General features: G+C 40.3%; 2 long non-coding RNA genes across 5 annotated transcripts in view; one reads left to right on the top strand and one right to left on the bottom strand.

Annotated features, from left to right (window-relative positions):
- The first annotated feature begins 3,995 nt into the window (after window positions 1–3,995).
- Window positions 3,996–27,271, top strand: LOC103235857 (uncharacterized). 2 transcript variants are annotated; one of them, XR_012093373.1, is made up of 4 exons: window positions 3,996–4,103; window positions 16,253–16,297; window positions 22,959–23,047; window positions 26,411–27,271. It is a non-coding gene; the product is annotated as an uncharacterized lncRNA (long non-coding RNA). The 2 variants fall into 2 exon arrangements; XR_497944.3 differs by lacking the exon at window positions 16,253–16,297.
- Window positions 10,303–27,317, bottom strand: part of LOC119620944 (uncharacterized) — a 45,667-nt gene continuing 28,652 nt past the window's right edge. The window contains exons 5-6 of one of the 3 annotated variants that reach the window (XR_012093370.1): window positions 23,577–23,648; window positions 10,303–16,529 (exon numbers count right to left, since the gene is read on the bottom strand). This is a non-coding gene — a long non-coding RNA (uncharacterized lncRNA). Of the gene's footprint in view, window positions 16,530–20,460; window positions 22,349–23,576; window positions 23,649–27,317 lie in introns of those variants that run through there. The other 2 variants (XR_012093371.1, XR_005237497.2) reach the window with 2 other exon arrangements.

Genomic DNA, 27,317 nt, shown 5'->3' with positions numbered 1-27,317 from the left:
ATCCTGGGAAGCATAGCAAGACTCTGTGTCTACAAAATTTAAAAAATAGTAATAAATAGCTGAGTGCGGTGACATGTTCCTGTAGTCCCAGCTACTCAGGAGGCTGAGATTGGAAGATCACTTGAGTTCAGCAGGTCAAGGCTGCAGTGAGCCATGATCATGCCACTGCACTCCAGTATGGGTGACAGGGTAAGGCTCTGTCTCAAAAAATATATAAACATGTGTTTGCCTTCATCACATATAGAGGCCCTACCCCATCTACAAGGCCACCTCCTGGAATGGAACATAGCTGTTTAACTAAACTGATCTATTCTCAGGCCAAACAATGACTACAAAATATATGGACCGGAATAATTAAATTTGCTCTTTCCTGTTTATCCCAGTTCATCTTTCTAACAACCCCATATATAATTGGTTCTCAGGGCTATTCACTTGGGTCGCTCAGGGCTTCAGATCAATTGTATGAGAATGTCTAAAGCTAGGACTTTCACTCCATATGTTAGGACTGATTATCTTACAGTCTACTGTTCACTTAAATGCTGTACTAAAACTATGGATGAGAATACTAACCTCTTTGTCATACAAGCCTTAAAACCCCAATAAGGTCCCCATGAATACATATAGACAGCTGTAAAGTGGCTTCATTCCTCCTACCTTGGGGCCAAGCCCTATTCCAACTTTGCCCTCTGTCAGCATAAAAAAGGTAGAGCAATCATCAGACTTTTTCCATCTTCAAAGATCACACCTTAAAAATAAGACATGGTAAAACCCAAAGGGAGGATTGAAACTGTCTTTGTAAAAATTGTAGCAGTAAGAAAATTATGACAGTGAAAGAGATTTGACCTAACCAACTCCATCTTACCTTTAACCTCCAAACTGACCCTTGGTCATTCCTGGGCATGGGCCAACCTAACTTTGGGAGAAATTTAGATTATAATTTAACCTTAAATCAAGGATGATAATAGCTCTTCCCAAAACTAAACCACCTTTAGAAAACTAATAAAAGTTTGCAAGTTTAGGATCATGAGAAGAACCTGAATTCTGCTAAGATGTAAGCATAGTTAAACAACAATCATTCATTGTTCTGGAATCACAAGATTTATAACTTCCCCAATTACTCCTGTAAATAACATCACTATTATAAAACCTAAGATTGGCCTTTTTATTGCTTGAGCCCAGAAGGTCAAGGCTGCAGTGAGCCAAGATTGCACCATTGCACTCCAGCATGAGCAACAGTGTGAGACTCTGTCTCAAGAGAAAAAAAAAAAAAGTCTTTTAAAGTGTCTTTTCAGACTTTTACATTGCTGTGGCCTGAACAACTCTGCCTTGACCTGGGATCTTGACTCACCTGGCCTTGTGACCCCCACATAGAAGAGGACTCAGCACAAAAGGGCTGTTTTCCACTCCCCTGATTGCACACTCAACAACTCGGCAGCATCCATTGCTTAACCCTCTGCCTGCTAACCTGTCATTAGAAAACCCTAGCCTCTGAATTTTCAGGGAGGCTGATTCGAGTAATAATAGAACTACTATTTAGCCAACTCTACATATATTAATCTCTTTCTCTATTGCAATCTCCCTGTAGTGATAAATCAGCTCTATCTGAGCAGCAGGCAAAATAAACCCCTGGGGTGGTTACGTTCACTAGAACTCAAATTTTGTGAGACCAGGAATTTTTGTCTGTTTTGGTCCCTGCTCTATCCCATATGCATGGAATAGTGTCTGGCACATGGTGGGTTCTCCATATATACTTTTGAATGAATGAATGACTAGACAGGATCTGTGGCACGGTGGTTAAGATACAGCCTCTGGTGTCACGCTATCTGGGATCAAAGCCAAACTCTGTTCCTAGTAGTGCTGGCCCATGTAGGTACTTAACTTCTCTGTACTCATGTACTAGCTTTCTCATAGTTATTTTTTTATTATTTTTTTATTTTATTTTTATTTTTATTTTTATTTTTTTATTTTTTTATTTTATTTTATTTTTTTTTTTTTTGAGACGGAGTCTCACTCTGTCACCCAGACTGGAGTGCAGTGGCCGGATCTCAGCTCACTGCAAGCTCCGCCTCCCAGGTTTATGCCATTCTCCTGCCTCAGCCTCCGGAGTAGCTGGGACTACAGGCGCCCGCCACCTCGCCCGGCTAGTTTTTTGTATTTTTTTAGTAGAGACGGGGTTTCACCATGTTAGCCAGGATGGTCTCGATCTCCTGACCTTGTGATCCGCCCATCTCGGCCTCCCAAAGTGCTGGGATTACAGGCTTGAGCCACCGCGCCCGGCCGCTTTCTCATAGTTAAAGTGGCATTGGTAATAACAGATCTTATTTCATAAGGATGTCGTTAGAATGTGCTTAGAAACATGCCTATTATGTTGACTATTGTTTCATTTATCTATTGCTGTGTAACCAACTCTTCCAAAACATCTAGACTTAAATCAATATCTTATTTACTTGCTCGTGATTCTTCCATTTGGGCAGGGCTCAGCAGGGACAACTTGTCCCTGCTCTCTGTGATGACTGTGCATGCTGAAACATCCATGATGGCTTCTTGGCTCATGTCTGTCACCTCAGCAAAGATGGCTCAAATGGTTTGAGACAGGCTGGAAGAGCTTGCCTGGAATGGTACATCTGGTGCCTTGGTTCTTTCCGTCAGCTGTGTTCTCAGCACTCCTGCATGTACCCAGCCTTAAGACTGCTCCCTTTCCACGTGGCCTCTCATGTGGTGTCTCCATGCAACCCTGAGCTGCCATGTAAAAAGTCTGGCTATCCTCCTTTTCAGGAGTGCAAAAGTGGAAGCTTCTAGGCTTTTTAAAGCTTAGTCCTTTTAAGGGCATAAGGTCTTAAAGCTTAAGCTGCATTCTATTGACTTTTCAACCTTGACACTATAGACATTTTTGTCAAGATAATTTTGTTGTTGTTGTGGGGGATTGTCCTGTGCATTGTAGAATGTTTAGTAGCATCCCTGGCTGCTACCCACTAGTACAGCAGGAATGCTAGTAGCATCCTTTCTCCATATTCCCCATTTGGGGCAAATAAAAGTGTTTCTAAACATTGCCAAATGTCCCCTGGAGAACACAATCTCCCCTGGTTGACAGCCACCGGGTTAAAGTAAGTCACAGGTTCGGACCAGATTCCAGGGAGAGGCTTGGCAAGGGCATGAATACCAGAAAAAATCGTTCATCGAGGGCTGTCAGTGTAACAGAATATTATTGTCTCTGAACCTTGCATCTCCAAGGAATTCATGTTCTTGAATTCTGCTCATATGTTGAGCCGTCTTTCCTTCTTCCTAACAGGCTTCTCATCCTAATTGTTTATCTGAGTGTCCCTGCTTGTCACTAGCAGTGCTCTGCAGTTTCCAGCAGTTTCCATATCTGTGTGCTGCTGTTGGCTTCCTCTCTTGCACCACTCTAGAGGTAGTCTGACGTCAGACTTGCCTCTAGGGTGATTCTTTCCTCTCCCTCCCATCCCCTGCGGTTCAGTGAGTTATCTCTGGTGCTCATGTCATAGCACATGACCAGGTTCTGGGGGCAGATAAGGCTAATCTTGCAGCCTCCTAATATGTCATACTCTGTCATATCCACACATATACTCTATTGCTCTCTCTCTAAGAGGTACTTGCCTTGCCACTCCTCCCTTCCCACTCCCAGTTAACTCATTTTTTTTCCTTCAAGCTTCAGTTCCAGGCCTGCTTCTTCTAGGAAACCTTCCTGGAAAGCCAGTTCTCTAGTCCAATTTAGCAGTTTATTGAGGGCAGAGGCCATTTCATGTTCATTTTGAAGTTTCCAATATAGTATCTATTGCATGGAAAGTATTTCTTAGATCAACACAAGAATGATTTAAAATGAAAAACAAAAAGTTTAAAATTTGAGGAGAGACTGAGAATGTGTAGAAGTGAGTCATATCACTCTCTAGGGGAGAAGCTTCTGGGCAGGAGGAACAGCCAGTGCTTGGTCCTGAGTGTGGAGTTCACGGAGCGGGGAGTGGCTGTGATGTTTAAGGAAGACCAAGGAGGGGACCAGCTTGTCTCGGGGAGTGAAGGAGGAGGGAGGAAGCCAGAGATGGGATCAGACAGGTAACAGAACAAAGCATCTGGCTGTGTAGGTCAAGGTAAGGGCTCTGGATTTGACTCTGAATGAGATGAGAAGCCTGGTGGAAGTTTTGTGCAGAACAGTGACTTACTCTGACCTGTATTCTTAGAGGATTGTTGTGGTTTCTGTGTTGGGAATAGGATATGGCAGGGCCAGGGAGGAAGCAGCAAGACCAGTCAGAAAGCTATAGCAATAATCTGGTGAGAGATGATAATTGCCTTTCCTGGTGGATTGGCTGTGGCATGTGGGAACAAGAGAGGTATCAGGGATGACCCCATGGCTTCAGCTCCGAGCAGGAAGAAGCGTGAAATGTTTTCTGATAGAGAAGGCTACTCAGGGGAGGAAATGACAAGTTTAGTATTTACATGTTAAGTGTGAGATGCGTACTGCACATTCCATTGGTTGTGCAGTAGACAGTTGGCAATACAAGTGTGAAGTGGAGGGAGGCATATACATTAAAGATACATAAATATGGTTGTTCTTAGTTCTACTACTTAAGCTAAGATTGACTTCCGTGATTCAAACAGTAACAATAAAATACAATGGTTTATTACAATAGAAGTTTATTTCTCGTAATTCCATAGTCTAGGAAAATTCCAGATCATTGGCAAATTGTGACAAGACCTATTTCTGTGGGGAGTTGAGAATAAAAACCTGATTGAAGTTGTTCAACAAATAATGAGAAAAGGGGAATTGGAAGTGGAGACCGTGTATAGAGAATTCATTTAAGGAGTTTTGTTGTAAAGAGGAGCCAAGAATTGGGGTGGTAGCTTGAAGGAGATGTAGGCTTGGGACATTTTGTAGTTGTTTTTAATTTATTATTATTATTATTTTTTACCTGTGTCTGGAAACAAGTTCAGATGTTTTTAATTTTTTTTAAATTATACTTTAAGTCCTAGGGTACGTGTGCACAACGTGCAGGTTTGTTACATATGTATACTTGTGCCATGTTGGTGTGCTGCACCCATTAACTCGTCATTTACATTAGGTATATCTCCTAATGCTATCCCTGCCTCCTCCCCCCTCCCCACGGTAGGCCCTGACGTGTGATGTTCCACTTCCTGTGTCCAAGCGATCTCATTGTTCAGTTCCCACCTATGAGTGAGAACATGCAGTGTTTGGTTTTCTGTTCTTGCAATAGTTTGCTGAGAATGATGGTTTCCAGCTGCATCCATGTCCCTACAAAGGACACGAACTCATCCTTTTTTTATGGCTGCATAGTATTCCATGGTGTATATGTGCCACATTTTCTTCATCCAGTCTGTCACTGATGGGCATTTGGGTGGATTCCAAGTCCTTATTATTGTGAATAGTGCCGCAATATACATACATGTGCATGTGTCTTTATAGCGGTAAGACTTATAATCCTTTGGGTAAATACCCAGTAATGGGATGGTTGGGTCAATTGGTATTTCTAGTTCTAGATCCTTGAGGAATTGCCACACTGTTTTCCACAATGATTGAACTACTTTACAGTCTCACCAACAGTGTAAAAGTGTTCCTATTTCTCCACATCCTCTCCAGCACCTGTTGTTTCCTGATTTTTTAATGATTGACATTCTAACATGTGTGAGATGGTATCTCATTGTGGTTTTGATTTGCATTTCTCTGATAGCCAGTGATGATGAGCATTTTTTCATGTGTCTGTTGGCTGTATAAATGTCTTCTTTTGAAAGTATCTGTTCATATCCTTTGCCCACTTTTTGATGGGGTTGTTTGTTTTTTTCTTGCAAATTTGTTTGAGTTCTTTGTAGGTTCTGGATATTAGCCCTTTGTCAGATGAGTAGATTGCAAATATTTTCTCCCATTCTGTAGGTTGCCTGTTGACTCTGATGGTAGTTTCTTTTGCTGTGCGGAAGCTCTTTAGTTGAATTAGATCCCATTTGTCAATTTTGGCTTTTGTTGCCGTTGCTTTTGGTGTTTTAGACATGAAGTCCTTGCCCATGCCTATGTCCTGAATGGTATTACCTAGGTTTTCTTCTAGAGTTTTTATGGTTTTAGGTCTAACATTTAAGTCTCTAATCCATCTTGAATTAATTTTCGTATAAGGAGTAAGGAAAGGATCCAGTTTCAGCTTTCTACTTATGGCTGGCCAATTTTCCCAGCACCATTTATTAAATAGGGAATCCTTTCCCCATTTCTTGTTTTTGTCAGGTTTGTCAGGAAACAAAGTCAGATGTTTTTAATTTTTAAGGCTTTTTATTTTTTATTTGTTTACTTATTTTTTGGTGAGGCTCTACAGCTCAGTCTAGAGTACAGTGGCGTGATCTCAGCTCACTGCAAGTCCTGCCTCCTAGGCTGAAGCCATCCTCCCACCTCAGCCTTCTGAGTAGCTGGGACTATAGGCATGAGCCACCATGCCTGGCTATTTTTGTTGTTGTTGTTGAGACAGGGTCTCACTTTATTGCCTAGGCTGGTCTCAAACTCGTGAGCTCAAGAGATCTGCCCACCTCAGTCTCCCAAAGTGCTGGGATTACAGGTGTGAGCCAACATACCAGGCCTCTTAAAGCATTTTTTAGTAGGAAAAATTATAGCGTGTTTGTGTGCTAATGGAAGTGGTTCAGTAGAAGGAAAAATATTGATGTGCAGGAAAGAGGGAGGAGAATTTCAAGAGCCCAGTACTTGAGTAAGTAGAGAAAATGCCAACCAGAATGAAGACTTGGCTTTAGATAGGAGCAAGGATGATTCATCAATAAAAACAACAAGCGGCCGGGTGCGGTGGCTCACGCCTGGAATCCAAACACTTTGGGAGGCAGAGGTGCGTGGATCGCCTGAGGTCAGGAGTTCAGGACCAGTCTGGCCAACATGGTGAAACCCTGTCTCTACTAAAAATACAAAAATTAGCTAGGCGTGTTGGCAGGTGCCTGTAATCCCAGCTACTCAGGAGGCTGAGGCAGGAGAATCACTTGAACCTGGGAGGCGGAGGTTGCAGTGAGCCGAGGTCGCGCCATTGCACTGCAGCCTGGGCAACAAGAGCAAAACTCCATCTCAAACAAACAAACAAACAAGCTAGCCTGAGCATATGAACACAGAGGCAGGTAGGGAGATCAACAGGTCTGGTTTGTCTAGGACTGAGAGGTTTCCAGAATCATGGGACTTTCAGTGCCAAAACTAGGACAGCCCTTCATGAACTAGAATGGTTGGTCACCCTAGAGGTAAGAGAATTCACAGGTGGAGTTTATAGAAGTTATCTTTGGTTTGCTTTGAGCAATGCCAAACGAGAAAGGGCAAGTCTTCCTCAGTGGATTCAACTCATTAATAAAATGAGATTATAACCCATCTATGTAGCCTAAAACCCAGTGTTATGCTGTGTGAGGAATATTACAATGAATAAGTTGTAGCTCCTGTTCTGGAGGAGTTTAAGCTAGTGGATGAGAAAAAAAGAACATGACTACATGTAAGGCAAGCCAACATGAGATGTCTGTAATGAGTTTATTCACTGTAAATTCTCTGAGTCATGTTCCATATTCTTCAGGAAGCTATTATATGCTAGAGAAGATAGTACTCAATAATAATAGGAAACATTTCCTGAGATTTTACTGATTTCCAGCAGCTGTACATCCATTATCTCTTTTCATCTCCATAACAGCTTGTTAGATAGGTCCAGCTATTATCACCTTCATTTTACAACTGAGGAAACAAATGCATAGTGATTAAGCAATTTGCTCCAGGTCACACAGCAAGTGATGGAAGAAGGTCTTGAACCCTGCTTGAACTCTGCAGCCCAAGCTTTTGAACACAACATTGCACTGCTTTCTAGAAATTATTATAATGCATGGAAATAAACTAGGAGTAGCACAGACAAATGTCCTCAAAATTTAGAAGAAGGCAAGGTAATTTTTGTTTGAGAAGAAGTCGTCATGAATGGAACTTGAAGGAGGTTAGTATTTCATTAGGCAGAGGTGAGGGGAGGCCAGGCCAGGCAAAGGAACCTCAATAAGCACAAAAGTTCTTTTTTTACCACCTCCTATTCTCATGGAGTCTCCAGCTCTGTGATCTGCTTAGTTTTCCTTCCTCTGCCTCCAAGAAGGAAGTTTGAATTTTCAGAAGGTGGAATCACAGCATAGAATGATGACTTTGACTTTCTTACATGCCTAGCTTACCTTTAGAGTTCTAGAATAGAGAACTCTGTTTGTCTTCAGGAGAATTAATACATGAGTGAATGAATGGATGAATGAATTCATTGCTTAAATATATTTTTTAAAAGTATGACACATACAGAAAAGTATGTGGACAGTAAGTATTTCCATTAAGTGAACATCTGTATAACTGGCATTCAGATTACAAAACAGAGCATTACCAATACCTTGGGAGCCCTTGCTATGCCACTTTCTAATCATTACCCCCCATTCTCTGCCAGGGATAATGACTCTCCTGACTCCTAAAATAAAACATTCACTTTCCCTGTTTTTAAACTGTGTACAAATAGAATTCTACATTTTGTTGTTTTTTGTATTTGACTTTTTTTACTCATTATAATGTTTGTGAGATTCATCCATATTACTGGATATAGCAGTACGTATTTCATTCTCACCACTGAATGGTATTTCACAGCATGAATAGTCCAGAAAATCCCACTGTTTATTAAAGAATTCTACTCTCGATTTGTGTTGGAATAATGTCTAGTTTTTGGCTAACAATAGTTCTATCACGAACATTCTGAACTTGCCTTTTGGAAATGTACTCATTTCTTTTGAGCATAAACCTACATGTACGTTTAGAGAGATGACAGATTTTTTCTAGTGCTTTCATATTCTAGCACCTTGCTGGGCTTCCAGTACTATCCATCGTGTACAGGAAAGGTTATGGGGTTAAAGTGGCCACTTATCAGTGCTCTTGGGTTTGCTGCAGAGCTTCTTACCAGATTACAAAATGCACCAGGTAACTAGGCCTCCAGGATGTATTACTGAGATGAAAATCAAGTATTGCAAATTGGCTGTTTACCAAAGATCAAATAAAAGCCAATTTTACCTTCTTCCTGGGTAGCTCTGATCCAAAGCTATGAACATGGCCAATTTTTTTTTTTTTTTTTTTTTGAGATGGAATCTCACTCTTGTCCCCCAGGCTGGGGTGCAATGGCATGATCTCCGCTCACTGCAGCCTTCACCTCCCTGCTTCAAGCGATTTTCCTGCCTCAGCCTCTAGAATAGCTGGGACTACATGTGCCCACCACCATGCCTGGCTAATTTCTGTAATTTTTTAAGTACAGACGGGTTTTCACCATGTTGGTCAGGCCAGTCTCGAACTCCTGACCTCAGCTGATCCACCCGCCTCGGCCTCCCAAAGTGCTGAGATTACAGGCGTGAGCCACTGCACCTGGAGCACGGCCAATTCTTATTCTTTTCATGTAACTCCAATTGCAAAGTCCTTATAGCTAACTGGTCCTGGCCAAGGGTGTTTTAGCTGCCACTATATCTACTACACGCAACAGGTGAGAGACATTCAATATTTACCTATTGGTTGACTGGTTTGATTCTTGATGGTATACTGAATCACATCCTCGCAGCTTTTCATAGGAAAAATTTTCTATACTCTTCAATGTGGTAGCCACCGGCCTTGTAAAACTATCGAGCATTTGAAATATGACTAGTGCGACTGAGGAACTAATTTTTTAATATTTAATTTTAATATTTTTAAATTTTAAAAATGATACTTGATGCAGTTATAGAAGTTTTAAGTGTGCTTGGACTAACTTGGCTGTGTGAATCTACTTTTTCAGCTGTAAATCGTATGAAATCTAAATTCACATCAGGTTTTTTTTTTGAGATGGACTCTTGCTCGGTTGGCCAGGCTGGAGTGCAGTGGTATGATCTCTGCTCGCTGCTACCACTGCCTCCGTGGTGCAAGTAATTCTCCTGCCTCAGCCTCCCAAGTAGCTGGAATTACAGGAATGTGCCACCATGCTTGGCTAATTTTTGTATTTTTAATACAGATGAGGTTTCATGTTGGCCAGGCTGGTCTCCAACTCCTGATCTCAAGCAATCTGCCTACCTCCCAAAGTGCTGGGATTACAGCTGTGAACCACCACACCTGGCAATATTTTTGATAAATATTTCACAACCAAATTGAGACATGCTACAAGTGTAAAGGACACAAAAATACATTGTATAAAAAAATTTTACATTTTAAAACATTGATTGATTATATGTTGAAATAATAATATTTTGGATATGTTGGGTAAAATGAAATATATTATTGAATTTAATTTCTCTTATTTATTTTCCTTCTTTTTTTTTTTTTTTTTTTGAGACGGAGTCTCGCTGTGTCACCCAGGCTGGAGTGCAGTGACCGGATCTCAGCTCACTGCAAGCTCCGCCTCCCGGGTTTACACCATTTTCCTGCCTCAGCCTCCCGAGTAGCTGGGACTACAGGCGCCCGCCACCTCGCCCGGCTAGTTTTTTGTATTTTTTAGTAGAGACGGGGTTTCACTGTGTTAGCCAGGATGGTCTCGATCTCCTGACCTCGTGATCCGCCCGTCTCGGCCTCCCAAAGTGCTGGGATTACAGGCTTGAGCCACCGCGCCCAGCCATTTATTTTCCTTTTTATTGATAGCACTAGTAAATTTTAAATTACACAAGTAGCTTGCATTACATTGATTTTAAGCAGTGCTTTTCTAGCGATCCCCAAATATAATGCTTCACTACAATTCCTGATAGAATCTTCTACCTCAGGAAGCTAGGTAATAATGTCTATTTATATAAATAAAGAATATGTTCCTGAATATATAACTGATGGTCAGGAAAGGGAGGTACATTTGATAGAGAAGAGTGAGCATGAACTGTGGAGTCAACCTGTCTGGGTTTGTATCAAAGCTCTGTCCCTTAAATAGTTACCTTTAATGAAGTACTTGACCTCTCTGAGTGTCAGATTTTCTCCTATGTAAATTGGGGATATGAATGCTGTAGAGCACGGGTAGCGCTCTGCCCTGATTCCCTGGGCCTCCTTTATCGTTTCTGTGCAGGAAGCCCCTCTGTCATTTGCTCCCCCAGCCCATATCTGTGGCCATCTTTGGGGAACTGCCCTTGGGCTGCTGGAGCTGCTTGGGGTCATAGCCAGTGAGTGACTGGTGCAGAAGTTTGAAAGCCTTATTCCCTAACCTCAAACAAGGACAAACTTCAATGTGTAATTTACACATTACCCTAGAATCCCCCAGCCCAGGCAGAGACTTTACCTGGAAAAGGGACTTTTATCCCCAACTTACACTTGTCTCTCCCACGTCTAAGGGTCAGCTTCTGAAGAATCCAACTTGAGGCAGCCACCTACTGTCTACGGTTTTTGTTTTTTAGGGATTAAATGAGAAATGCCTGGCACAGAGACTTTTTTTCCTTCCTTCCTTCCTTCCTTCCTTCCTTCCTTCCTTCCTTCCTTCCTTCCTTCCTTCCTTCCTTCCTTCCTTCCTTCCTTCCTTCCTTCCTTCTTTTTTTGAGTGGGTATTGCTCCATCACCCAGGCTTGAGTGCAGTGGTGTGATCTTGGCTCACTGCAGCCTCAACCTCCTGGGATCAAGCAATCCTCCCACCTCAGCCTCCTTAGAAGCTGGGACCACAAACGTACACCACCAGGCTCTAATTTTTTTGTAGAGATGGGGGTCTTTTTATGTTGCCCAAGATGGTCTCAGACTCCTGGGTTCAAGTGATTCTCCCATCTAAGCCTCCCAATGTGTTGAGATTACAGGCGTGAACCACTGTGCCCAGCCACAGAGGCCATTCTTAACCCTCTTCAGTTGCTTATACCATCCAATACACTCCAGTTATTTTACTACCATACCGGGAAGATGTGACTTGTCAGATATTTTTTACAATCCTGGAATGTTTTTGTGTTGAGACATCCATAGTCTCTTTCTCAGTTCCTTACCCCTGGCTATTTCTTCATTAGCTCAGATGTAACAAACATGTAAGAACTCAGAGGTTCTTGAGACCTTAGAGAACATTGAATCTACTTATGAACAACCAATGTTGCATATGTTTCTGCGATCTCTCTGTGAGTACAATGTTAAACAGATGCTGTGGGTAATTAAATCACTCTCAAGGTATAAATGAGACTACTTAAAAGGAACATTAACTATTTCAGAACCAAAACAGGAGATCCCTTCAGTTAAAAAATAACTTACTCAAATAAAATATAATATACATGTAATATGCTTTCTCATTATACAAATGCATATAAATGTTGCAACTATAGCATTTTATATGTGAAAGACAATCTGCTTGTATTTTTGGTTCATTTTTTGACAAGTTTTTATGAATAGAATACTTATCATTTATGACATTTATTGCATGCCAGACATGATTCTAAGACATTCACAGACACTATCTCATTTAGTTTACTCAAAAACTCAGTTCAGATATGATCGCTTCAGAGAGTCCCTTCCTGGCCTTTCTGAATTAATCACCTTCAGTTGCTCTGCCATGACCTTTATCACTACCTGTAATTTTTGTTTGTTTGGCTTATGTGTTTACTGTGACCCTCCCCACCAACTCTTTCCCCACCCCAATTAGACTGTGTGCTTCAGATAGCAAGTACTATTCTGCCTTGCATACTTCTGTATCCACAGTTGCTACACTAGTGGCACATGCTAAGCATTCCATACATATTTATTGAATGACAGAATGAATTAAAAACTTAATGTAGATGAGAGCCCTGAAGCCCAGAGAGGCTAAAAAGTTAAGATCCCCAAACTGGTATGGTAAATGGCAAAACTCATACGTAAACTTTTGTCTTTTATCCAATAGGCGATATTGTCCTTTATTTTATGTAGGCTATAGAAGGTTGACATATCTTGCCTGTAAGGAAATCACTCCCTCGTAAGGGAAGGAAGTCATTCCCTTCCAGTCAACAAGTACTTATTAACCCTTGTTAGGTATTTTATTAAGTACTAGGAACACAGACGTAAACAATACAAACACAGCCGAGGCTGGCGTGGAGCTTTTTGTCTAGACTCTTGAGTAAAGAAGACAGACATTATAGGTAATAACAAGTGAGATAAGTATTTTGAAAAGGAATGTAGAAAGATAGAAAAGAATAGCAAGGTAATCTAACCAAGTGAAAGGGGTCAGAGAAGTCTTCTCTGTGGAAGGGAATGTAGCTTGTCCAAAAAAACTGAGAGAAATAAAATGTGAAGGTCATGTAGAGGTGAGAACAAAAATGGCAGGTGGTAAATAGAGAACAGCCTTGAAGATGATGTCTGCAAATAATAATCACACATGATGAAGAGTGATGTGTCCTAACAGAGGTGGATTACAGTGCTACTGGAGTTAGGAGAATGGTAAGATTCTCATTATAGGGGAAGCTTGATGAAGTTATTATAATGACATTTATAATGACTTTGAGGGCTGAAAGAATATAGATACAATGAAATGGGAAGGAACCTCCAAACAGTTTCTTGTATCTTTGTTAATTTTACTTTTTGAGTAGGTAATACACTCCCATGTTTTTATATATGTATAATGCCTAAAACTGTACAATATCACATTTCCACTACTGTTTCTCACCCATCCAATCCCCAAGCCCCACACTACCATAGGTAATCTCTTTTGTTAGTTTCTTTGTATCCTTTCAGAATTACTTTATGTAAATACAAACAATTATAAATATAAATGCGAATCCCTAAACATTTTACCATACTATATAGCATACTGTATACACCATTCTATACTTAACAACATGTCTTGGAAGTCTTCCCATATCAGCACATAAATTACTTTCTCAATTTTTTTACAGCTGCTCAGTGTTCATATGGATGTATCATAATTAATTTAATCTTTTATTGATGAGCTCTTGGAGTGTTTTCAACTTTTGTCTATCAAATAGTTTTATAGATATGGCAGCTTACAATTGTACAAATATATATATAATTTTAAAAGCTATAGCCAAATTGTCCTCAATGGAGGTTATATGAAAATACCTCCAAATGGTTAGATTTAACTGCATAACTAAGGATGAAGCTAGAGAAGCAAATAAAGCAAATTTTTGAAAAAGACACCACTCATGTACTTGATCATTTCTAACAAAACACTAGGTACAACTAGAAGTTAGAAATGGAAAATTGTATTATATGTTGGCTCAGGTATGGATCCAAATTTTGTGAGGCTTGAAGCTTATGCAATTGGAGGAGCCTTCTTTAAAAAAAATAATAAGAAATTACAAAATGTAAAATTAGCAGACGGAATTTTGGAAGGGGCTCATGTGAGAGACGGACCCAAAGTGTAATCTTCATTTGTTTTGTGGCAAATCTGCTGTGTGTAAGACTTACATACACACACATGAAGAAGAACAAATTACTCATCCTTTTCACCTGGGAGAAACCATGTTCAAAACATGTGGACCACTGCCTTCAACTACGTGTGACTGAGAATAACTCCACAGGCCTTAGTGCTTTCAGCTCCATGATGTACGTAATATTCCCTGTAGTTGCCTTCTATCTCTCTAAGTGAATTCATTCAACTATGTGACACCTTTCATCTTAGAAATCCCAAAGACCTTACAGGTACTTTTTTTTTTTCTTTTTTCTTTTTGAGACAGGGCCTCACTCTGTCACCCAGGCTGGAGTGCCGTGGCACAACCACAGCTTACTGCAGTCTCAACCTCCCAAGCTCAAGGAATCCTCCCACCTTAGTTTCCCAAGTAGTGAAGACTATAGACATGTGCCACCATGCCCAGCTAATCTTTTTATTTATTTAATATTTTTTTGTAGCGATAAGGTCTTGCTATGTTTCCAGGACTGGTTTTGAACACCTGGGCTCAAGTGATCCTCCCACCTCGGCCTCCCAAAGTGCTGGTATTACAGCTGTGAGCCACCAATACTAACCATATGACCTTATAACCAATATTAACAATATGATCATGCTATAGAGAAAACCGTAGCATTATAAAGATAATTCCCTGGTAAGAGTTCAAAGGGCCCCCATCAATCTAATCTAACTTCGTAACATGCATCAAAGTTGCAGCTGGCAAGTGGTGACCATTGGGAAATGACTTCTTATATAAAGTCTGAAAAAGATAAGCTGATGAATTGCATGTAATGGTCTGAACTTAATTATCTATCTCTGTAATAGGCAGCAGCTTGTTTGTCTGTTCCCACGTTCTATGGGTTCCTTAGGCCGGCACCTTTATGGTCCCTCTGGAAAGAGAAGACAGTCAACCGATGAGGAGACAAGACAGTTCTTGGAAAAGCAGTACAAGAGAAAACAGGAGCGGAGTAAGGAAAAGAAAAGAGGAAGGGGGTACAGAACCAGGGTTAAGAGACAACAGAATTAATTGGTGTAATGCTAATTAAAAACAAAGACAGAGCTAACAGAGCGATGGGAGGAAGACTTGGAAGGACTGCTGTTGTCCCATCACCAGCAGCCCACAAACCTGTCTTTCTAACCAGGGCACTTTGTTTCACAACAAAGATAAACTTACAGGAAAAAAGAAAAAAAAAAAGTGAAAATCAAGTCTAAAAGAATATACAGCATGGAATAAAAATTAAGAAATATGGAGTGCCTGCCAAACAAGATTAGGATTTTAGTGGAACTGACTTCATTTAACAGAGAAAGACTCACTTCTGATACTGAAAACATAGGCATTATCCAATCAAATGAGACTAGGAAGGAGTCCCTATCCAGCCACCTGCTTTGCAAATTATAGAGGTCCTATGATGAACTTTAAGTCACCTTGACCTTTAGCCAAATGTGCCTCATAAGCTGAGTTTCATGTTCATTGCCGGTGTCCAAATGTCCACAGCTGAATTCTCAGGTTTGTGGTGAACAGATTTGGTAACTTCTTGTTAGGAAGCATCTGTTGCTGCTCTTGCTTCTTTACTTTAATTAAAGATGACTCATTAGGTAAGGAGAAGAAAGTCACTGAGGCCTGTGTATAAGGTAATCAATGTACCACCACAAACTGATATGCTGGAAATATCACCTTTCATCTTTTCTGATTTTGTTGTTTCAGAAACGCATTTTTTTTTTCAATTTGTTTTCTTTAAAAATTTATTCTACTCCCATGGTGTCTCACTGGGTGATGGAAATTGAATCTCTTTCATTATTAAGGTTTGCTCTCCCTCTGCTCACATGGGAATCAAGGATACTTAAGCAGTGCCCAGAAAACTGGGTGTAGAAGTCACTATTGTTTTGGCTAACCCAGCAGACGTTCTCAAATACCTTCTACTTTGCCACTTTCCTTGCAGCTAGGAGTGGACAAGTGGTCAAGTGATGGTGCCGGCCAATGAGAGGTAAGCAGGTTTCGGGGCTGTCTGGAAAGGCTTTGCTTTTCCAAAGCAAATGAACGCAACATCCCAGTGCTCCCTCTTCCTCTCTTCCTCCTGACATTTACATGGACACGATGCCTGAAATTGCAGCAGCCATCTTACAATCGTGAAGAACAGGTCAGGAGAATTGCAGACTTGTTGGTCCCAACATCACCGAGCCACTGACCCGTTCCCAGAGTCACTTTCCTCCAGAATTCTGTTGTGAGAGAAAAAGAAACATCCTCGTTGTTTAAGCCACTGTATGTTGGTTTTACAATTTTTTTTTTTATTATTTGCAGTTAAAAACATTTCTAGCTGATTTAAAGAGTAAACAACTCTATTCTCCAGTCCATGGAGGTTGTTGCAGATATACTTATTGTTGAATGGTTCCCAGAAATCCAGTTGCCAACTGACCTTGGGCCTCTCACTGGAAATGAAAGTGACCAGGGTTACGATCCTGACACTTAGGGCTCCAAAGTCATGCAGCCATTCTCTCAGAGACCCTGCCTAGAGACCAGAACTGCGTCCCTGCTTCTCTAAAACTCTATAGACTGCCCAGACTGGAGAAAGTAACCCGTTTCCCATCTTGCCACTTTCAAAGGCACTCTCCTTCATTCAGATCATTTATTGCCATCTCTTCTATGAGTTGAGGTTTTTACAAATCAAATGGAGTGCCTTTCTTCAGGAAGCTCCTACTTTCTGCTAGGCTACAATTACCTCTGAGACAAGGAGACAAAAACTGACTTATCTCCCCAAAATTGAGGAGGTTAAAACTATAGAGAGAACCAACACAAATTCATGTTTTAATGAATTACCTTGCCACACCTGCCAGTCTAGAAAAGTAACATCTGTGGTAGGAAATACTGTGGGAGACTAATGATAATCGATTAACTAGGACAACTTTTGATCCCTGTACCGGTACCTATTTGCATGGATAAAATCATTTGGCATGAGTCTACATCTACACAGAAGGCTTTCTAATGCATGGAACATGGGTGATATACAGATGCTGCTGCTGCTTCTTTTTCTTAAGAAAAAGGGTCTTGCTCTATTACCCAGGCTGGAGTGCAGTGGCACAATCATAGCTCACCGTAGCCTCAAACTCCTGGGCTCAAGCGATTCTCTCCCATTAGGTTCCCGAGTAACTAAGACTACAGGCACATACTACCACACCCAGCTAATTGAAAAAAAAAAAAAAAAAAGGTTTTTTGGAGACAAGGTCTTACTATGTTGCTCAGGCTGGTCTCCAATTCCTGGCCTCAAGTGACTCTCCAACCTCAGATCCTTTTGTGTTGGGCCCGGAAAGTGCTGGGATTACAGACATGAGCTACTGCATCTGGTCTGAATGCTTCTTCATACTTAAACTTAAGTAAGACAGCTGGAGCCCCAGAAGCATGCATTTGGATTATGGTGTGGGGATGGGAAGGAGAGTGAGAATGTCAACTATTCATCCTGGACTTGACCACATTTTTTTTTTTTTTTAATTTTTGATACAGTCTTGCTCTGTTGCCCAGGTTGGAGTGCAATGGTATAATCTCAGCTTACTGCAACCTCCGCCTGCTAGGTTAAAGCAGTTCTCCTGCCTCAGCCTCCCAAGTACCTGGGACTACAGGCGCAAGTCACCACACCTGGCTAATTTTTGTGTTTTTAGTAGAGATTGGGTTTTGCCATATTGGCCAGAGTAGTCTTGAACTCCTTACGTCAAATGATCCGCCCACCTCGGCCTCCCAAAGTGCTGGGATTACAGGTTTGAGCCACCATGCCTGGCCTTGGACTTGGCCATGTCTAAGACTTCCACTGTTTATATTATTTATATTTTAATTAATTAATTAATTAACTTACATTTTATTATTATTTTTTTAACAGATGGAGTCTCACTATGTTGCCCAGGCTGGTCTCAAACTCCTGGGTTCAGGTGATTCTCTGGCCTCGGCTTCCCAAAGTGTTGGGATTACAGGTGTGAGCTCCAGCATCCGGGCAATATCATTCGTATTTTCACCTTTACTGTCTATACTTAAGTGAGAGCTTTCATTTGAAAGTATTTGCTTTTTATCTCTGGATTTGTTGTTGTTGTTGTTGTTGTTACTGAAAGTTTTACTTATGTTTAAAATTCAGTTTTCTGAAGAGGTAACCTTTACATGGTTAACTACAGGATTGATTATACTAGCAAATGACTGGAAACAACCGAAATATGATCAACAGAAGTCTGAATTAAACAAATTATAGCACAACCATATCATGGATTGCTATAGCTGTAAAATCAAACAAGGAAGTGCTCTGGATAATCAGTGTGCAAATTCAATCTCCCATTTTGATCTCTTATCTACTAATTTCCCACACCCCTCATAGGTAATTTCTTATATATTTTCCCAGAGTTTCTTTATACATGAGTAAATAGAAATGTAGATTCTTCCTTTCTCCTTGTTTTTATATGAAAAGTAGGATACTTTACATACTGTTCTGTCCCTTATTTCACTTAATAATGTATTGGATCTCTTTCCAAGATAGAGCCTTTCATTTGTCCAAAATCTTCTTTCAAATCTTATAGTAACATTTTAAAGTTTTTTTTCCTGTAGGTCTTGTACATTTTTGTTATGTTTATTCCTAGATATTATACTGTTTTTATGGCTTTTGTAGTCTTTCCATTCTATCTTTTAATTGTTGTCATTTCATATGTCTTAATATCTGCTTATTAACTGTCTGTCCTTTTATTTTTCTCTTGATTTTTAAATATTTTTGCAAACTCTGATTAGGTTTAACAAATCATACTCCTTTTGGTCCAGGTTTATCTTCGCACTGCAAAGCTCTATGTTCTGAAGTTTTTGGTGCCCTGATTGCTGTAAGCCACAGTGTGCTCAGGGTTTCTTACAATAAGATATTCTTCCTGACAGTCAAAGAATAATTCTGTCAGAGGCTAAGTGTAAGGGCACTGCTGGACTGGAGCTCAATCAAAACTACGACATAATTTCACAAAAACTGTTCCATTAATTTACTACAACACAGCTAGTGTGTATCTTTCACAGATGTTTGCTTTGTCAGTTGAAACTAGTCTTTGATTCCTTGGTGCTCACAGCTCACTGTACTTCACATTTTCAGGAACCCAAAGGAAAACCTTTTCGTGTATTGAGTTTGGGGCCAGCTCAGCATCTATCTGTAATATCTTCCTGCACAATTATCTGAACTGCCTACTCTCATAATGACACACAATTTTAATGCAATATAATTACCAAAAATGTTTTCCATTCCTGTATTACTTGCAGGCAGTCATAATTGGCCAGAAGGGACAAATATGATCAGATCTATTACATAATTTCTACTGCACTGAAGCTGTAAGTAGGTGGCTTTCAAATGGGTCAATCTTATTTTCCAAAAATTTGGAGACAAAAGGCCATTCAATCAAAACCCAAATATTGGTGACCAACTATCATTCCCTTTCAATAAAAAGCCCTACATTTTCATAAGAGGCTATAATAACTGCTCCCCAATTACAGCAACATTATTTTCAAAGTCAGGTTTCCATTATTTAGGGGAAAATTATAAGGTGTGTGACTCTTCCTAGGCCACATTTCTGTCTCAATGCCGATATCCCAGTTATTTCAGGTTTCATTGGCAGCTTCATCAGAGCCCATTAGGGAGAAATGAAAATCATGAGATTTGGAGAATTGGTTGAAGAATCACAGAGTGTTAGAACTCATTTAATCCAATCTCATTTCACAGGTAAAGTAACCGAGGAAGAGAATGGTTAAATGACTTGCCCAACAACATGCAAGGACTTCCAAGAGACCAGGATTGCAGGCCGTCTCCTGCTTTCCAGCCCATCATTCCTTCTACCACATCATGATGCACCTTCCTAGGCATGAATGAGAAAACACGCCAATAATTATTTCAACAAAGTTGTGATAGCTACCAATGAAACTCCATACGTACATGTGATACTTCTTCAGCATTTCCTTTTCCTATTGGGCAATCTCATTCACTCTCATAGTTGTCATTACCACTGTATAATCAATGACTTCAATTAGTATAGCCAGCCCTGGCCTCTTCTACATACACCATTGCCTGTACTATAGCTCTACCCGCCTAATTCACTGACAATTCAAATGACGTCTTGTTGAAACTGAGCTTATATTTAATATTTCCACTAAATGCATTCTTTCTGTATTTCCTATTTTGGTTTTTGGCTTGATGATCACCCAGTTGTCTACGTCCTCACATTACCCTTCACGTCCAATTTATTTTAATTTCTGTGGTTCCATCACCTAGATATTTCTCACCTATTTTCTCATCTTTTCATGTCTATTTACATGTCTTTGTTAATTCTCACCTATACTCTGTATCTTTTCTCTTCCAAATCTTTCTCCACACTACCTTCAGAGTCATTTTTCCAACGGGTAAATACTCTCTTGCTATATGCTTTTGTCTAAAATTCTTTGCTATCTTTTTCACGTCCATTAAATCATGCCCATATAGTATGATTATTTTCTTTCTTTCTTTCTTTTTTTTTTTTTTTTTGAGACGGAGTCTCACTCTGTCACCCAGCCTGGAGTGCAGTGGTGTGATCTCGGTTCACTGCAACCTCTACCTCCTGGGTTCAAGTGATTCTCCTACCTCACCCTACTGAGTGGCTGGGACTACAGGCGCCCACCACTATGCCCGGCTAATTTTTGTATTTTTAGTAGAGATGGGGGTTTCACCATGTTGGTCAGGCTGGTCTTGAACTCCTGACCCTGTGATCCACCCACCTCGGCCTCCCAACGTGCTGGGATTACAGGCATGAGCCACCGTGCCTGGCCTTTTTCTTTCTTTTTTATTTTAGACTGGGGGGTACGTGTGCAGATTTCTTATATGGGTATATTGCGTGATGCTGAGATTTGGGCGTCTAATGATCCTAGTGGCCAAGTAGTGAATGTAGTAATGGATAGTTTTTCAACCCTTGTCTCTCCCCATTCCTCCCCACTTTTGGAATCCCCAGTGTTTATTTTCCCTTCTTTGTGTCCTTGTGTACCCAATGTTTAGCTCTCATTTGTAAGTGAGAATATACAGTATTTGGTTTTCTGTTCCTGAGTTAATTTGCTTAGAATTTTTGCATCCATGTTGCTGCAAAGAACATGACTGTGTTCTTTTCTATGGTATAATACTCCATGGTGTAGATATACCACATTTTCTGTATCTGATTCATTGTTCATGGGTACTTGGGTTGGTTTTATGTATTTGCTACTGTGACTAGCACTACAATGAACATAACAAATGCAGGTGTCTTATTTTGGTAGAATTATTTATTTTCCTTTGGGTATATGCCCAAAGGACTTATAGGATTATACACTAATGGGACTTATAGGATTATTGAAGATCCTTCATTATCTGTCCCCTGTTTGCCTAGCTTCATCTCCCACCATAACTTTTCAACGTTAGGTTCTATAAACACAAAAATACTTGCAATTCTTTTAACTTAAGCTATTTCATGCCTCCATATCTTTACACGTGCAGCTCCCTCTGTCTAAACTATTATCCCCTGCTCACCCTTCCTACATGTCCACTGTTATCCTCATATTTATCCTTCAAGATGCTGTTTAAGGAAGAATCAACACCTCAGTGAAGACTATAGGCCGGGTTTATTTTTCGATCCTTCCTTGTGCCTTGTACGTACTTCTATTGTTATATATCACAACATAATTACTTATTTACACATCACTGTGGTATTTTATTATTATTATTATTAACTTTTTTAGAGACAAAGTCTCACTCTGTCACCTAGGCTGGAGTGCATGGTTTACTGTAGCCTCGACCTCCTGCGCTCAAGGGATCCTCCCTCCTCAGCGTCCCTCCTGAGTAGCTGAGACTACACCACCACACCTGGTTAATTTTAAAACAATGTTTTGTATTGACAACGGTCTCACTATATTGCCTAGGCTGGCCTCAAACTCCTAGCCTCAAGCAATCCTCTTACCTCAGCCTCCCAAAGTGCTAGGATTACAGGTGTGAGCCACCATGCCCAGCCTGTGGTATTTATCTTTGCCTCGAGAGTCAGCATAGTTCCTGAATGAACAGTAGAACAAATAAATGGGCACATGTAATAGAGAAACATTTTATGGTCAGATGTAACCTGGTATACTTAGAACATCCTGAAAATAATACTATTTGGTCAATGCTGCTTGGAATGGACTCATTGCCCAAGCTTTATAAAACTAAAGTGTTTTAAATTTATAGAATTTTAATAACTATAATTTAAAGTGATTATGATTCACATCTACCTTACCCTTTCATTGAATCATGAGTTTGTTTCCTCACTGTGAAATCATTGCATATAATTCTCTCCAGATGACAAAATAGTCATTTCAGCATAACATGCAGATATGGAAAAGACATCTTACATTTAATCCCTTTTTCAGTAAGGTATTTAACAGAGTATTTTATATATTTGTAGCAGCATTAGTATTCATAGCTCTACCAATCTTTAGTCAAATTTTGTTGCACAATTGTTAAGATGTTCTGGACTTCCAGGCTTCAAGAACATAAATGGATGAGGCTATTACATACACACTCATAAATCAGATATGGGGGGTTAAATATGGGGTTTACTAAATTAAATGGGGATATTTAGCTAATTGCAACACTAGCCTAAGGATTGGCTAATGTTTCATTTCAGGACTTCTCATATGTTTTGACCAAGGTGCACATTACAAAGATTAATGATTTTGTATTCCTGGAGAATCTAGATGCTCACCTCCTACAAAGGTAAAATTTATTTAAATTACTAATTATACCTAGATCTTGCATTGTAGCCCATTATATATTGTTTTAAATAACTTAATTTTAATAAGACTTCTACATAACTTTAGAGCCTGTGCAAAGTGTAAGCAATAGCTTCTAGCCCTTCCCTTCATTTTGCTATATATGCCAGAAATTAGGAGCTACCAAGTTTGGTAAGCAAGTAGGGAGTGTAAAGAGTACTGAGCCCATCACAAAGATTTGGTTGGATCCAAACCTGTGTGTTCCACTTACTAGCTTTTGCTCTTAAGCAAGTAACCTAACCTTGTAGTTTCATTTCCCTCATCTTAGTGAAAATAATAACACCTGTCTTACTTCCTCAGAGGATTATTTTAAAGGTCCGATGAAAATAAATTAGAGATCTGAAGACTCGAGCTCAGAAAATGGGCAAGAGCAAAGGAAGTTCAGGTAACCAGAACCAGAGTCAAATACAAGATGTTGAACCACTGCATCAAAGACACTGCTGCTGCCACCAGCAGCCCCTGGATATACTTACCTTGGGCTGCTGTCACTGCTGGCCCTGAGTCAGGCCCGTAGAGCATCATTGCTGCTGTTGCCTCTGCCAACACTGCCAGAATGAATTGTAATATCATCTTATTAAGTCTTAACTCAAGATGCAAGCAAGCCTAGAAATGTTTGTACCAGGGCTTTTTGTCTTTTATAGTAGGAGATTGGCCTATGGTCCTAGTCATAGGCCAGTGGAAAGGAGACTCTCTGATTCAGGAGAGGATTAAGGCACTAGGCTCACAACATCTGTTTCTTGAACTACTGCCATGGTCTCCTAACTGGTATCACTGTTTACAGCCTTGCTTCCCTCCAACCACTCTCCGTACCAGCATCAGAGTTTCCTTTTCAAATGAAAATGTAATTTTGCTACTGTTCTGTGTAAAGCCTTCAATCACCCTGGTCTCCTCAATGCCTAGATAAATACAAAATTATTCTAATACCCTATAAACCCTTCTAATGAGGTGTTCATCCCCCCAGCCATATTCTTCTGAACTTCCCATCCTCCAGTGAACCCTTCTGTCTGGCTGAAGTGCTAGTTTTCCCAGTGAGTCATGCTGTTTAATGCCTCTTTGCCTTCCCTTTTATAAAAAGGAGAACTATGAAGGAATTAAAAAAAAAAGATGAGCATCTTTCTTCAGAAAAGGCCAGCATTGTGGGATCTTCCAGATAGTGAGGGAAGTAAGGAAAGGTTCTTTCCAGTTTAAGGCTGAAGCTATGAGACCAGTGGAAGATAATTCTATGGTGTGCTGCTGCAGATGGAGGCACAGTCAGCCTGTGATCAGTAGAGAGGACAGCTGAGCCTACCCAGGGCACACAGTCCACATGGAAGAGGACAGGGACCTGTGTCAGGGAGCAGCAAGTAGCCAATTAAACAAACTCACACCTCTATCCTATTTTTGGGGATGAGCATAATCCTGGGATGCTTATTTTGACCCATGGAGGAGAGAAAGCTCCTCAAATGAATACAATGGAATATTTTGCTAATGGACAATGTGATTTCAGGCCAAATTATACTTAATTTGAAGACTGTATACTTGTGGACTAGAAATCAATCATCATGACAGTGCGTGCTCATGTTGTTCCTCCACTTGTAGAAACAACCTGTCAACTTTATGTAATGAGATTCAGAACATATGATTAAGTATAGAGCTTATTCAAGCACAAAGCTTGCCACCAGGAAACACTTACTCCAAACAAATGGCGTCAGTGTTTCAAAGAGGAAAAGTTAATGTTTCACTTACATAAGCAGAGACAGAAATTTTAGCAGAATTACAACATTTTCCATACAAGCCAAGTGCATACATTGCAGGGATTTGATTGGTTACAAAATGCTACATTTGCTTCATTCTATGAGGAGAGGTAGTGATCTTGGGGGTGGGGGGGTCTTATCTCTGGTGCCATCTAGTCTTCTTAATGATTTATAGGGGAAAAAAAAGGCAGAAGTTGCAGCTGCACATCAAGTGACTCAGGCCACATAGCCACATTCCTCTCAAGGCTGGAATACTTGAAAATTCTAACAGCTTTAAATTTGAATTATTTAATTTCACATTTCTCCATTTTCATTAAGATATTTTGAGTAAAGCATAGTAGATGTACTCAACAGGTTCTGGGCTCCTTTCATATTCAGGAGTTTAGTTCTGCATCACTAGGAAGCCTCATTCCTACAGTGTCGAGTCCCACAGCAGGGGAAATAAGTCAAGCTATAAAGCTGATGGGATACTGGCCAATTTTTTTTTGAGACAGAGTCTTGCTCTGTTGCCCAGGCTAGAGTGCAGTGGCACTATCTCAGCTCACTGCAATCTCTGCCTCCTGGGTTTAAGCAATTCTTCTGCCTCAACCTCCCAAGTAGCTAGGAGTACAGGTGCGCACTACCACGCCTACTTTTTGTATTTTTAGAGAGATGGAGTTTCACCACGTTGACCAGGCTGGTCTTAAGCTCCTGACCTCGTGATCTGCCCCCCTCGGTCTCCCAAAGTGCTGGGATTACAGGTGTGAGCCACTGCACCCGGCCTGGTCAAATTTAATGCAACATGAAGGAAGTGACTCTGTGACCTGAGTCAGGCTACGTGGCTGCAGTCAATGCAATTCTGTGACCAACCGTTATTTCACTGTTTTCAGCTCTGCATTGACTTCATTGTGAACAAATGCCACAGCAGCAATAAAGACAAAAACAGGACAAAACCGAACAAATGATTATGTTTCCAAGAATAAGTACCAATTTCTGCCACCAAATTCCCCATGATCCAAACCAGCTGCTTAGCTGATCATTTAGAGTGTTGGATCTGAAAGGTTAGTTGGGTTTTTATATCAACCATTAATTTAGTAATGTTATCTGGATGATAGACACTCAGTTTTTATGATAGCATAGGTTCCCCCTTGGACAGCAGTGAGTAGGTCTAAAGCCATATGGTTTTATAATGCAGACTTTCTCATTGGAGCAGTTTCATTGTTTAATAACAAGATATCCATGAAGCTATTATTTAGGACCTTTTGATTAGGGCCTCTACCTGCCAAATGAACATCCTCAATACCCAGTTGTGATACAGAGATGGAAGCAAAATGATTTTAACAATGGAACAAAGAACAAACACAAGATTGTAAGTGAGGATGATTTGTGGGTTTTGAAAGGGTACCAGCTATTTGACCTTGGGCCCAGCTATAAACCAAAAAACACCATCCTAACTGTCCTCAGGGTAAGCTTGGCCATTGTATTTGTCCATCCTCGCACTGTTATAAGAAATACCTGACACTGGGTAATTTATTTATTTTTTGACACTGGGTGATTTATAAATAAAAGAGATTTAATTGGCCCACGTTCCACAGGCTGTATAGGAAGTACGGCGGCATCTGCTCAGGCCTCAGGAAAACTACCATCATGGCAGAAGGTGAAGGGGGAACCAGCACTTCACGCCAGGAGCAGCAGGAAGCGGGAGAGGTGCTACACACTTTGAAACAGCCAGATCTCATGAGAACTCACTATCTCCATAACAGCACCAAGGAGGATGGTGTTAAACCATGAGAAACCAGCTCCGTGATCCAATCACCTCCTACCAGGCTCCATCTTCAACAATGGGAATTACAGTTCGACATGAAATTTGGGCAAAGACGCAGATTCAAACCATAGCACCCACAGATGGGTGCTGCACAGCCAAGGCTTTCTGTTTGGAGCTGGCCATTAAATACCCAGTTGCTGTGCTCATTCACTGGCATGCCAATTAATACTTTCTAATATAATTTAATAAACCCTTCCCTTTGTGAGTGGCCGAATGGCTACTACTACTCAGTTTTCAAGACTCAGTTTCACTATGTAGATAAATTTGTGAAAGAATTGAGAAAACTGTTAAGATTAGTTGTCTCTGGGCAAGGAGAGTAGGGGTGACCGTGAGAGGGACTTTTCGCTATATAGCCTTCTATGCTATTTGAATATCTCACAATATTAGTGTATTATTTTTATAATTGGATTTCCGAAAGTTAGAGAAATGAGGGTGTCATCTTTGTTTTTTGGTTTAAAAATGACCTAAAATGTCTTGTAAAGAAGGCACAAAAGCCATGTGGGAAATAAAAAGTAAAAATACCTTAAGTGGTTTTTAAAAATTATTGTCTCAAACATCACTGAGAGCTGTCATCTCATATAAAATGTACTCATTAACACGCCAAAGGATAAAATAAATAAGTAAATAAGGAGTGTGTTGTATGTCCTTTGTATATGCAAAGCAGTTCTCTCATCCAC

This window comes from Chlorocebus sabaeus, chromosome 7, assembly GCF_047675955.1.
Source record: "Chlorocebus sabaeus isolate Y175 chromosome 7, mChlSab1.0.hap1, whole genome shotgun sequence".
In the NCBI taxonomy this organism is placed as follows: Eukaryota; Metazoa; Chordata; class Mammalia; order Primates; family Cercopithecidae; genus Chlorocebus; species Chlorocebus sabaeus.
This window is presented reverse-complemented; position numbering and strand designations above follow the sequence as displayed.